We start from the raw sequence: 11027 nt of genomic DNA, 5'->3' as shown, positions 1-11027 counted from the left end.
AACTCCTTTCTTCTGATTTGTCCCATTGTTCACAGGATTCCTTTCAGAAGTGTACATGAATTGGTTATTTGCAACCATTTCAATTAGTTCTTGAGCTTCTGTAGGCGTCTTCTTCAGATGAAGAGATCCTCCAGCAGAGCTATCCAAAGACATCTTGGATAGTTCAGAGAGACCATCATAGAAAATACCTATGATGCTCCATTCAGAAAGCATATCAGATGGACACTTTCTGGTCAATTGTTTGTATCTTTCCCAAGCTTCATAGAGGGATTCTCCATCCTTCTGTCTGAAGGTTTGGACTTCCACTCTAAGCTTACTCAATTTTTGAGGTGGAAAAAACTTTGCCAAGAAGGCATTGACTAGCTTTTCCCAAGAGTTCAGGCTGTCTTTAGGTTGTAAGTCCAACCATATTCTAGCTCTGTCTCTTACAGCAAAAGGGAATAGCATAAGTCTGTAGACCTCAGGGTCAACCCCATTAGTCTTGACAGTGTCACAGATTTGCAAGAATTCAGCTAAGAACTGATGAGGATCTTCCAATGGAAGTCCATGGAACTTGCAATTCTGTTGCATTAGAGAAACTAATTGAGGCTTAAGCTCAAAGTTGTTTGCTCCAATGGCAGGGATAGAGATGCTTCTCCCATAGAAGTCAGGAGTAGGTGCAGTAAAGTCACCAAGCACCTTCCTTGCATTGTTGGCATTGTTGTTATTTTCGGCTGCCATGTGTTCTTCTTCTTTGAAGATTTCGGTTAGGTCCTCTACAGAGAATTGTGCCTTAGCTTCTCTTAGCTTTTGCTTCAAGGTCCTCTCAGGTTCAGGGTCAGCTTCAACAAGAATGCCTTTGTCTTTGTTCCTGCTCATATGAAAGAGAGGAGAACAAGAAAATATGGAATCCTCTATGTCACAGTATAGAGATTCCTTGAGGTGTTAGAGAAAAAGAAAAATAGAAGGAAGAGGTAGAAGAATTCGAACTTAGTCAGATAGAGTTCGAATTGTGCATTGAGGAGGAGTGGTACTCCATAAATAGAAGGATGTGAGAAGAGGGGAAGAAATTTCGAAAATTAAGTTAAAAAGATTTTAAAAACATTTTGAAAAACTTTAATTGATTTTCGAAAACCAAGAGTGGGAAGATTTTAAAAACATTTTGAAAAACTTTAATTGATTTTCGAAAACCAAGAGTGGGAAAGAAATCAAGAAATTTTTGAAAAAGATTTTGAAATTAGAATTTAAAAAGATATGATTGAAAACTATTTTGATGTGATTAAAAAGATATGATTGAAAAGTTATGTTTTTAAAAAGATATGATTGAAAAGATATGATTTGAAAACAATTTTAAAAAGATTTGTTTTTAGAAAAAAATGACTTGCCTAACAAGAAAAGATATGATTCAAACATTAAACCTTTCTCAACAGAAAAGGCAACATACTTGAAATGTTGAATCAAATCATTAATTGATAGCAAGTATCTTTGAAAAAGGAAAGAAATTGATTTTGAAAACATTTGATTGAAAAGATTTGATTTGAAAAAGATTTGATTTTGAAAAACTTTGAAAACTTGAAAAAAAATTTGCATTAAAAACAGAATCTTCCCTCTTGTGACATCCTGGCGTTAAACGCCCAGAATGGTGCACATTCTGGCGTTTAATGCTTAATGCACTACCTTCTTGGGCGTTAAACGCCCAACCAGGCACCCTGGCTGGCGTTTAAACGCCAGTCTGTCCTTCTTCACTGGGCGTTTTGAACGTCCAGCTTTTTCTATATAATTCCTCTGCAGTATGTTCTGAATCTTCAATTCTCTGTATTATTGACTTGAAAAGACACAAATTAAAAATATTTTTGGATTTTTAATAATGAGGAATAATCAAAATGCAACTAAAATCAAATAACAATGCATGCAAGACACCAAACTTAGCAGTTTGTATACTACTGACACTAACAAAATGAGAATGCATATGAGAAACAACAAAACACTCAAGTCAAGAGAATTCAAAGATCAAAACAAGGAAATCATCAAGAACAACTTGAAGATTAATGAATACACATGCATGAATTCGAAAAATGCAAGAAGAACAGAAACATGCAATTGACACCAAACTTAAAATGAGACACTAGACTCAACAAGAAACATACAATATTTTTTTGGTTTTTTATGATTTTGTAAATTTTTTTTTTGGATTTTTTGAAAATTAAGTGGAAAAGAAAATAAAGGTATCAAAATTCTTAATGAGAATTCCAGGAATCATGCAATGTTAGTCTAAAGCTTTAGTCTAAAGGAATTAGACATGGCTAGCCAAGCTTCAGCAGGACATTGCATTCAAGAGCTAAATTGATGATAATCAATCAGCCTTGGTGATGATAATAACATCACCTTGAAACACTAGAATTCATTCTTAAGAACTCTGAAAATAAATACCTAATCTAAGCAACAAGATGAACCGTCAGTTGTCCATACTCGAACAATCCCCGGCAACGGCGCCAAAAACTTGGTGGGCGAAATTGTGATCATCAATGGCGCCATCAACATGGTACGCTCATTGCAAACTCAACTCTCTATCACAACTCCGCACAACTAACCAGCAAGTGCACTGGGTCGTCCAAGTAATAAACCTTACGCGAGTAAGGGTCGATCCCACGGAGATTGTTGGTATGAAGCAAGCTATGGTCACCTTGTAAATCTTAGTCAGGCGGACTCAAATGGGTATAGATGATATATGACTAAAACATAAAGATAAAGATAGAGATACTTATGCAATTCATTGGTAAGAGCTTCAGATAAGCGAATGGAGATGCTTGGTCCCTTCCGTCTCTCTGCTTTCCTACTGTCTTCATCCAATCCTTCTTACTCCTTTCCATGGCAAGCTTATGCAAGGGTTTCACCGTTGTCAGTGGCTACATCCCATCCTCTCAGTGGAAATGTTCAACGCACCCTGTCACGGCACGGCTATCCATCTGTCGGTTCTCGATAAGGCCGGAATAGAATCCAGTGATTCTTTTGCGTCTGTCACTAACGCCCCGCCCTCAGGAGTTTGAAGCACGTCACAGTCATTCAATCATTGAATCCTACTCAGAATACCACAGACAAGGTTAGACCTTCCGGATTCTCTTGAATGCCACCATCAGTTCTTGCCTATACCATGAAGACTCTGATCTCACGGAATGGCTGGCTCGTTTGTCAGGCGAGCGCTCGGTTGTCAGGCGATCAACCATGCATCGTGTATCAGGAATCCAAGAGATATTCACCCAATCTAAGGTAGAACGGAGGTGGTTATCAGTCACACGTTCATAGGTGAGAATGATGATGAGTGTCACGGATCATCACATTCATCAAGTTGAAGAACAAGTGATATCTTGGAATAAGAACAAGCGGAATTGAATAGAAGAACAATAGTAATTGCATTAATACTCGAGGTACAGCAGAGCTCCACACCTTAATCAATGGTGTGTAGAAACTCCACCATTGAAAATACATAAGAACAAGGTCTAGGCATGGCCGTGAGGCCAGCCTCCCAGTGATCAAAAGATTCAAAGATCTCAAGATGAAAATACAATAGTAAAATGTCCTATATATAGAGAACTAGTAGCCTAGGGTGTACAGAGATAAGTAAATGACATAAAAATCCACTTCCGGGCCCACTTGGTGTGTGCTTGGGTTGAGCATTGAAGCATTTTCGTGTAGAGACTCTTCTTGGAGTTAAACGCCAGCTTTTATGCCAGTTTGGGCGTTTAACTCCCATTTTGGTGCCAGTTCTGGCGTTTAACGCTGGGAATTCTGAAGGTGACTTTGAACGCCGGTTTGGGCCATCAAATCTTGGGCAAAGTATGGACTATCATATATTGCTGGAAAGCCCAGGATGTCTACTTTCCAACGCCGTTGAGAGCGCGCCAATTGGGCTTCTGTGGCTCCAGAAAATCCACTTCGAGTGCAGGAAGGTCAGAATCCAACAGCATCTGCAGTCCTTTTCTGTCTCTGAATCAGATTTTTGCTCAGGTCCCTCAATTTCAGCCAGAAAATACCTGAAATCACAGAAAAACACACAAACTCATAGTAAAGTCTAGAAAAGTGAATTTTAACTAAAAAATAATAAAAAGTATACTGAAAACTAACTAAAACTACTAAAAACATACTAAAAACAATGCCAAAAAGCGTACAAATTATCCGCTCATCATTCAACTCAAGGGTTCCTTTCAATCATCCCCAATCAAGTCATGGAACTACTCACTCATCATAATTATAAAATTCACAGAATTAATGGTGAAAATAAAAGAAGACATGATAAACAATAATGAAAGGATTACTTGAAAATAAAAATAGTCTATATTAATAACTTGTAAAAATAAGCCAAAGTCAACTCTAGAGGGATTAAAAATATGGAAGAATAAATATAAAAAGTAAATAACAAAATAAGTTGACTAGTACCGGAGGTAGACTCTTCTCAAAAGGTAAAGCCAAAATCTTCCAATGCTAATTATGAATGCTCAAGTGAGTGAAAAACCTAGGGGGAGTAAATCCAGATCTAAAACTAAAAATTATGCAGAATGAATTGTGTCTCTCGTTTCTGCATGTTTCTTGACTCTAGTCTGTAATTCCGGGCCAAAAACTGGGTTGAAATCCGGCCTAGAAACTCTGCCAGTGACTTTTGAAATTCTGCAGATCGCGCACGTCACGCGGACGAGTCATTCACGTGGACGCGTCCTTATGCGTTTTTCTTTTCCATGTGGGCGCATCGTCTATGCCTCCGCGTCGCTTCTGCTTTTCCAATCCGCGCGTTCGCGTCACTCATGCGGCCGCGTCATTGCGAATTCCTCTCTTCCGCGCGGTTGCGTTGCTGATGCGTACGCGTCGCTTCTCGCTGGTCATCTCCTCAATTTCTTGTATTCCTTCCATTTTCTGCAAGCTTCCTTCCCAATCTCTCATTCATTCATGCCCTATAAAGTCTGAAACACTTAACACACGGATCACTGCATCGAATGGAATAAAGGGAGATTAAAATACCTAATTAAAGGGTCTCCAGGAAGTAAGTTTTCAATCATGTAACAATTTTAGGAAGGAAATATAAATGCATGTTAATCATATGAATAAGTGGGTAAAGACCATGATAAAACCACACAATTAAACACATTATAAACCATAAAATAGTGGTTTATCAACCTCCCCACACATAAATATTAGCATGTCCTCATGTTTAGTTGAAGGAGATAAAATAAATGAGTAGGAACATGTAAAACTCATGCAATGCAATGCAACCTATACATGTGAATACAACTATATGATTCTTGTCCACTTGATCAAGAATAAATAAGTTCTTCAAACAATTACAAATCAAGTTTTACTAATTCAATTCTCATTCAGTAAGAACAAATAAAAATGCAAGAAGGTAGCTCATGAAAGCAGGGAACATAAAATTTTAAGCATTGAACCCTCACTGATGATGTATGTATCTTCTAATCTCTCCAGTGTATAGGGTAATCACTCTATCCTTCTCTAATCATGCTCCCTAAGTTTTGTTCTTCTCCTAACCAATCAACAACATTTAATATACCTATGCAACATGATGATGTCTTTTCAGGGTTGTAATGGGGCCAAGGTAAGGGTAAGGATACATATATGGTTAAGTGAGCTTATAAATTGAATCTTTAATTAACTCAAACTCTAACATAACCTATATATTTTGTATAACTATGGAGTTCATACCTAGCTACCCAGAATTCTCTCTTCACATTCCACACTCATGTATCAACTGTTTATTTTAATTCTATCATACATGCATTGACCTTTGAATTCTTAACTCAACATTGGGACAATTTTGTCCCCTTATTATTATTATTATTTTTTTTTCAAAATCAACATAGCTTATCAATGTACATAGATTTTTTTTGTTCTTGTAGTTTCACATGAGTAGGTGTCCAAATTCCCATTATATTATCATGACATGTCCCCTTAATATCCTTTGTTCCCACAATTTCCCATACTTAATTAGGACACACAATTCTATCTCAAGCTAATCAAAGATTCAAATTGGGGTATATAATTATTTTTCCGCTTAAGGCTAGTAATGTGGTAGATTATAGAACAAATGGGATTTAAAGGCTCAAAGTGGCTAACAAAGGTAATTGAAAGGGTAGGCTTAATTTGGATAAGTGAGCTAAACAATTAATGGCCTCAATCATATGCAGCATATAAATATATTAAACATTAGACATATAAGATGGAACAAAAATATAGGTTACAGTCATAGAGAAGTAAACTCACAAGAATAAAACAAATATGGTTAAATAATGTAACCATGCATAAAGGCTCAATTCTCACAGGTTGTGTGTTTTTTTAGCTTTAAAATTCATAATCCAAATACAACTTCAAGCAAATTTAACATAAGAGTTTTAATTAAAATTAGTGAAATTTTGTTCCAAAGATAGAGTTTTAGAAGAAACTTATTGTCTTTTCAATCAAGTAGAACATGCATGTAACTAATCTATTACTATGTAATTTATCCTATTCTACAAAAGAAAGAAAAACTAACTAAATATCCTAATTTATTGGTGTTTAGGGAAGAAAAATTACCTCCGGAAGTCAGGTACTGACCGACCTCCCCACACTTAGGGATTTGCACTGTCCTCGGTGCCATCTGTCATGAACAGTGGTGGGCTGGTGGCAGTGTCTCCACAGTCGGGATCATCGTGGCTCCCTGTGCTGGTGAAAGAAGTGGAGTCTGGAGTGTCTGAGTCATCATGGGGTCTGTGATTTCCTGTAAGTAGCTCATTGAGGTATTTGAAACGGCTGTGGGTACGGCGCTCTCAGAGCTTTGCTTTCTTTCTAGTTGGTCCAACCGCTTCAGTATTTGGGTAGGTTGCCCGCGATCTGCACATGTTCCATAGCATTCCGGATATGTCTCGGTAAATTAAGGGGCTGGTCTGTGAGGATGCACCATAGTAGAACGGCCATGTCTGCTGTGAAGGAGGACTCATGAGTACTCGAGAAGACGTAATGTGACATAATCTGTGCCCATACGTGAGCCTCTAAGGTAAGTGCGGAAGCCGAGATTCCCTTAGGACAGGAACGATGGTATCCGAAGATCCATTTGCGGCCAGGTTAAGCGATAACTCTGAGAACAGCGTCCCAATCAAAGGTGTACGCCTGGTGTTTGATGGCGGCTTTCTGAAAAGCGTCCAATCCTTCTGGAGCAGAGGGAGATCTAAGGCTTGCTGAATGGCCTCTTCTGTGATGGGAACTTGCTTCTGGTGTAAATAAACAGACTGTAGAGTCGGCAGGTGGAAGTTGGAGTAGAACTCAACAACCCAAGAAAGATTAACCTGTCGTGGCTGTCTCTGTAAGAATCCCCAATGTCTTTGTGCAATTTGTGGTTCAACAAATTCAGCAATACGAGGCGGAAGGATAAGAAGGTGTTCATTGTTGTAATTTCGAGCTGCCAGAATAGGGAATATCTGCTCACAATAGCGATTTGGAAATCGTGCAGTGTCCTTTGCTGGGAAGGCTATCTCCTTTTCATCAACCTTGATAATCCTTTTAATTCTTTTTGTTGAGGGCTTGACTACAGTTGAAGAAGGCTCTGCCACTAATGCTTTCTTCGTTCTTTTCCTTGCTGTGGGTTTAGGGGTAGCTTTCTCTTTGCCTTTCTTGGTGGCCATTCAGAAAAAGGGAAGAGAAAGTAAGTTAAATCCAAAGAGATAAAGCAAGGAAGAGGATTGAGTGAGTGATAATCAGTGCATGGTAAAGATGAATGAAATAAACACATGGTCATGACAACATGTGAAAAGATCAATAAAGGGAATAGAACAAGTGCACGATAGGGAAGTAGATGCAAGATGTTTATTGGCATGCCGGCAAGGGCATGAGTAGCATAGATCAAGCATCACTTCGTAACAAACTATCACGTTTGTATTGGCAATTAAATTCAATTAATAAAATAGTAAAGGAAATTTGTAAAAAACATGCATTGAATAGTAGAATAGAATAATGTAGAAAAGTGCACAATGGCATATGGGCTTATTCACAAACACATAGCATGCATGATAACTAATCCAATAAAAATAATAAATTGAACATGCAAGCAACCCTTTAAAAAATATAATTGCCAAACAATTTTGCAACAATCCACAATGAACAAATAAATTTCCAACACCAATAAAAAAGAAAGAAAAAGAAAACATATGCAATGAAAGTAAAAAGAAAGAGAAGGGAAGAAGAAAACATAAATAAAGAAGAAGAATAGAAAAGTGAGGAGGGAAGAAGAAAAGAAAAACCTTGATAATGGTGATGAGGGAGAGAAAAAGTAGAAAGTGAGAATGAGGAAAGAAGGAAGAAAAGGGAAGAAAGAAATAGGAAGGGAAAAGAAAAAGTAGGATTTGGGGAAGAGAAAGATAAGATATTTGGCAATTTAGGATAAGCTGTGCGGCGCAAGCGACGCGGACGCGTGAGTGACGCGTTCGCGCGAATGCGTATTAAATGAATCGACGCGGAAGCGTCGGTCACGCGGACGCGTGACACATGTTATGCTACTGGCGCGAGGGCAGCCTCGCGCGCACACAACTCTCTGTTCGAATTTTTATTTTTGCCAAATGTTGGGTGACGCGATCACGTGGGTCAGCCATGCGAAGGATATGACGTGGATGCGTAAGCCATGCGTCCACGTGGGAAGAATGTGCGTTCAGCACTGATCTATCACCACTCTAGCACAACTTTCGGTCGTGCACCCATTTTACGTCGAATTCCGGGGCACGCGGCCGCGTGAGTGATGCGGATGCGTGGGAGGCTAATTTTTGCATATGACGCGGATGCGTCAGCGACGCGGTCGCGTGTGATGATTTATGCCAAAGGCACGCCTCCAGCCACGCTCTCGCGTGACTCTCTGTTCAATTCTTATATTCTCGGATCCACCTGCGACGCGGACGCGTCAATGATGCGGTCGCGTCGCGTGAATTTTTTTTATGCAAATGCAGTATGCAGATGAGGTGCAAGATAGAGGTAGTAGTATGGAGAAGAGTTATAGATGAGGAAAGATAAGGAGAAGAAAAGGAACGATCATACCATGGTGGGTTGTCTCCCACCTAGCACTTTGCTTTAACGTCCTTAAGTTGGACGCTTCAGTAGCTCAGTTTTCAGTTGCAAGTGGATCCTCCAGGAGGAAGATCTCTAACTCCTTGTTTTTCGTCGCCTTCTCACCATGGTAGAGATTCAAATGATGTCCATTAACCTTGAGGAGTTCAGAGCTTGAAGAGTGACTTAGATGGAAGACTCCGTACGGTTCAGCCTTCTCGACTCTATATGGACCTTCCCACCTTGATCGCAGTTTGCCTGGCATGAGCCTCAATCTAGAGTTGTAAAGAAGGACCAAATCCTCAGGTTGGAACTCCTTTCTCTTGATGTGTTAATCATATACTGCATTCATTTTCTCCTTGTACAGTCTTGAGTTCTCATAAGCTTCTAGGCGAAGGCTCTCCAATTCTTGCAGTTGCAACTTCCTTTCAGCTTCGGCTTTCTCAAATCCCATATTGCATTCATTTACTGCCCAAAAAGCTTTGTGCTCCACCTCAACTGGAAGGTGACAAGCCTTTCCGTAGACTAAGTGGAAAGGACTCATCCCAATGGGTGTCTTGTATGCTGTTCTATATGCCCAGAGTGCATCTTGTAGTCTGGTGCTCCAGTCTCTTCTATGAGGTTTGACTATCTTCTGTAAGATGCGCTTTATCTCTCTGTTAGACACCTCGACTTGCCCATTAGTCTGAGGATGGTAGGCTGTTACAATTTTATGAATGATCCCATGCTTCTTCAGTAATCCTGTTAGTCTCCTGTTACAAAAATGGGTGCCTTGATCGCTCACGATTGCTCGTGGTGATCCAAAGCGACAAATAATGTGGTTTCTAACAAAGAAAACAACAGTGTTAGCATCATCAGTACGGGTAGGAATTGCTTCCACCCATTTAGAAACATAGTCTACAGCTAACAATATATAGAGGTGGCCATTAGAATTTGGAAATAGACCCATGAAGTCAATGTCCCAGACATCAAAAATTTCACAGAAAAGCATAGTTTGTTGAGGCATTTCATTCCTCTGGGATATATTGCCAAACCTTTGGCATGGGGGTCAAGATTTACAAAATTCAGCAGCGTCTTTAAAAAGGGTGGGCCACCAGAATCCACAGTCTAAGATTTTTCTAGCTGTTCTTTGAGGGCCAAAATGTCCTCCACTCTCAGATGAGTGACAGGCCTCTAAAATGGACTAGAATTCTGATTGAGGCACACATCTTCTAATTATTTGGTCAGCGCCACATCTCCATAAATATGGGTCATCCCATATATAATATTTAGACTCGCTTTTCAGCTTGTCTCTTTGGTGCTTAGTAAAGTGTGGAGGAAAAGTGCGGCTAACTAGATAATTAGCTACAGGTGCATACCAAGGGGCTACCTCAGATACTACTTGTAGGTTATCAAATGGAAAATTATCAGCTATAGGAGTGGAGTCATCCTTAATGTGTTCAAGGCGATTTAAGTGGTCTGCCACTAGATTCTGGTTACCACTCCTGTCCTTTATTTCTAAATCAAATTCTTGTAGTAGCAGTATCCAACGTATAAGCCTTGGTTTGGATTCCTTTTTAGCTAATAGATACTTTAGAGCTGCGTGGTCTGAATACACTACTACCTTAGTACCAAGTAAATAGGCTCGAAATTTATCCAGAGCAAAAACAATATCAAGAAGCTCTTTTTCAGTAGTAGTGTAGTTAGACTGAGCGGCATCTAAAGTTTTAGACGCATAAGCAATAACAAAAGGATCCTTACCTTCACGCTGAGCCAGTTCTGCTCCTACTGCATGGTTGGAAGCATCGCACATGATTTCGAATGGCTGGCTCCAATCTGGTCCTCTTACAATTGGAGCTTGAGTCAGGGCGATTTTCAGCTTGTCGAACGCTTGTTTGCAATCCTCACTGAACTCGAACTCAATATCTTTCTGCAGTAATCTGGATAGGGGAAGTGCTACCTTACTAAAGTCCTTCATGAATCTTCGGTAAAAACCTGCA

At 39.4% G+C, this 11027-nt stretch overlaps 1 non-coding gene across 1 annotated transcript; it reads left to right on the top strand.

The window, feature by feature from the left end:
- The first annotated feature begins 207 nt into the window (after positions 1-207).
- Positions 208-315, top strand: LOC130942982 (small nucleolar RNA R71). The gene has a single exon (XR_009071523.1). It is a non-coding gene; the product is annotated as a small nucleolar RNA R71 (small nucleolar RNA).
- Positions 316-11027: the final 10712 nt, after the last annotated feature.

Source organism: Arachis stenosperma, chromosome 7 (assembly GCF_014773155.1).
Source record: "Arachis stenosperma cultivar V10309 chromosome 7, arast.V10309.gnm1.PFL2, whole genome shotgun sequence".
NCBI classification, from domain to species: Eukaryota; Viridiplantae; Streptophyta; class Magnoliopsida; order Fabales; family Fabaceae; genus Arachis; species Arachis stenosperma.
Note: the sequence above shows the minus strand (reverse complement) of the source record. Positions and strands in the feature narration are given on the sequence as shown.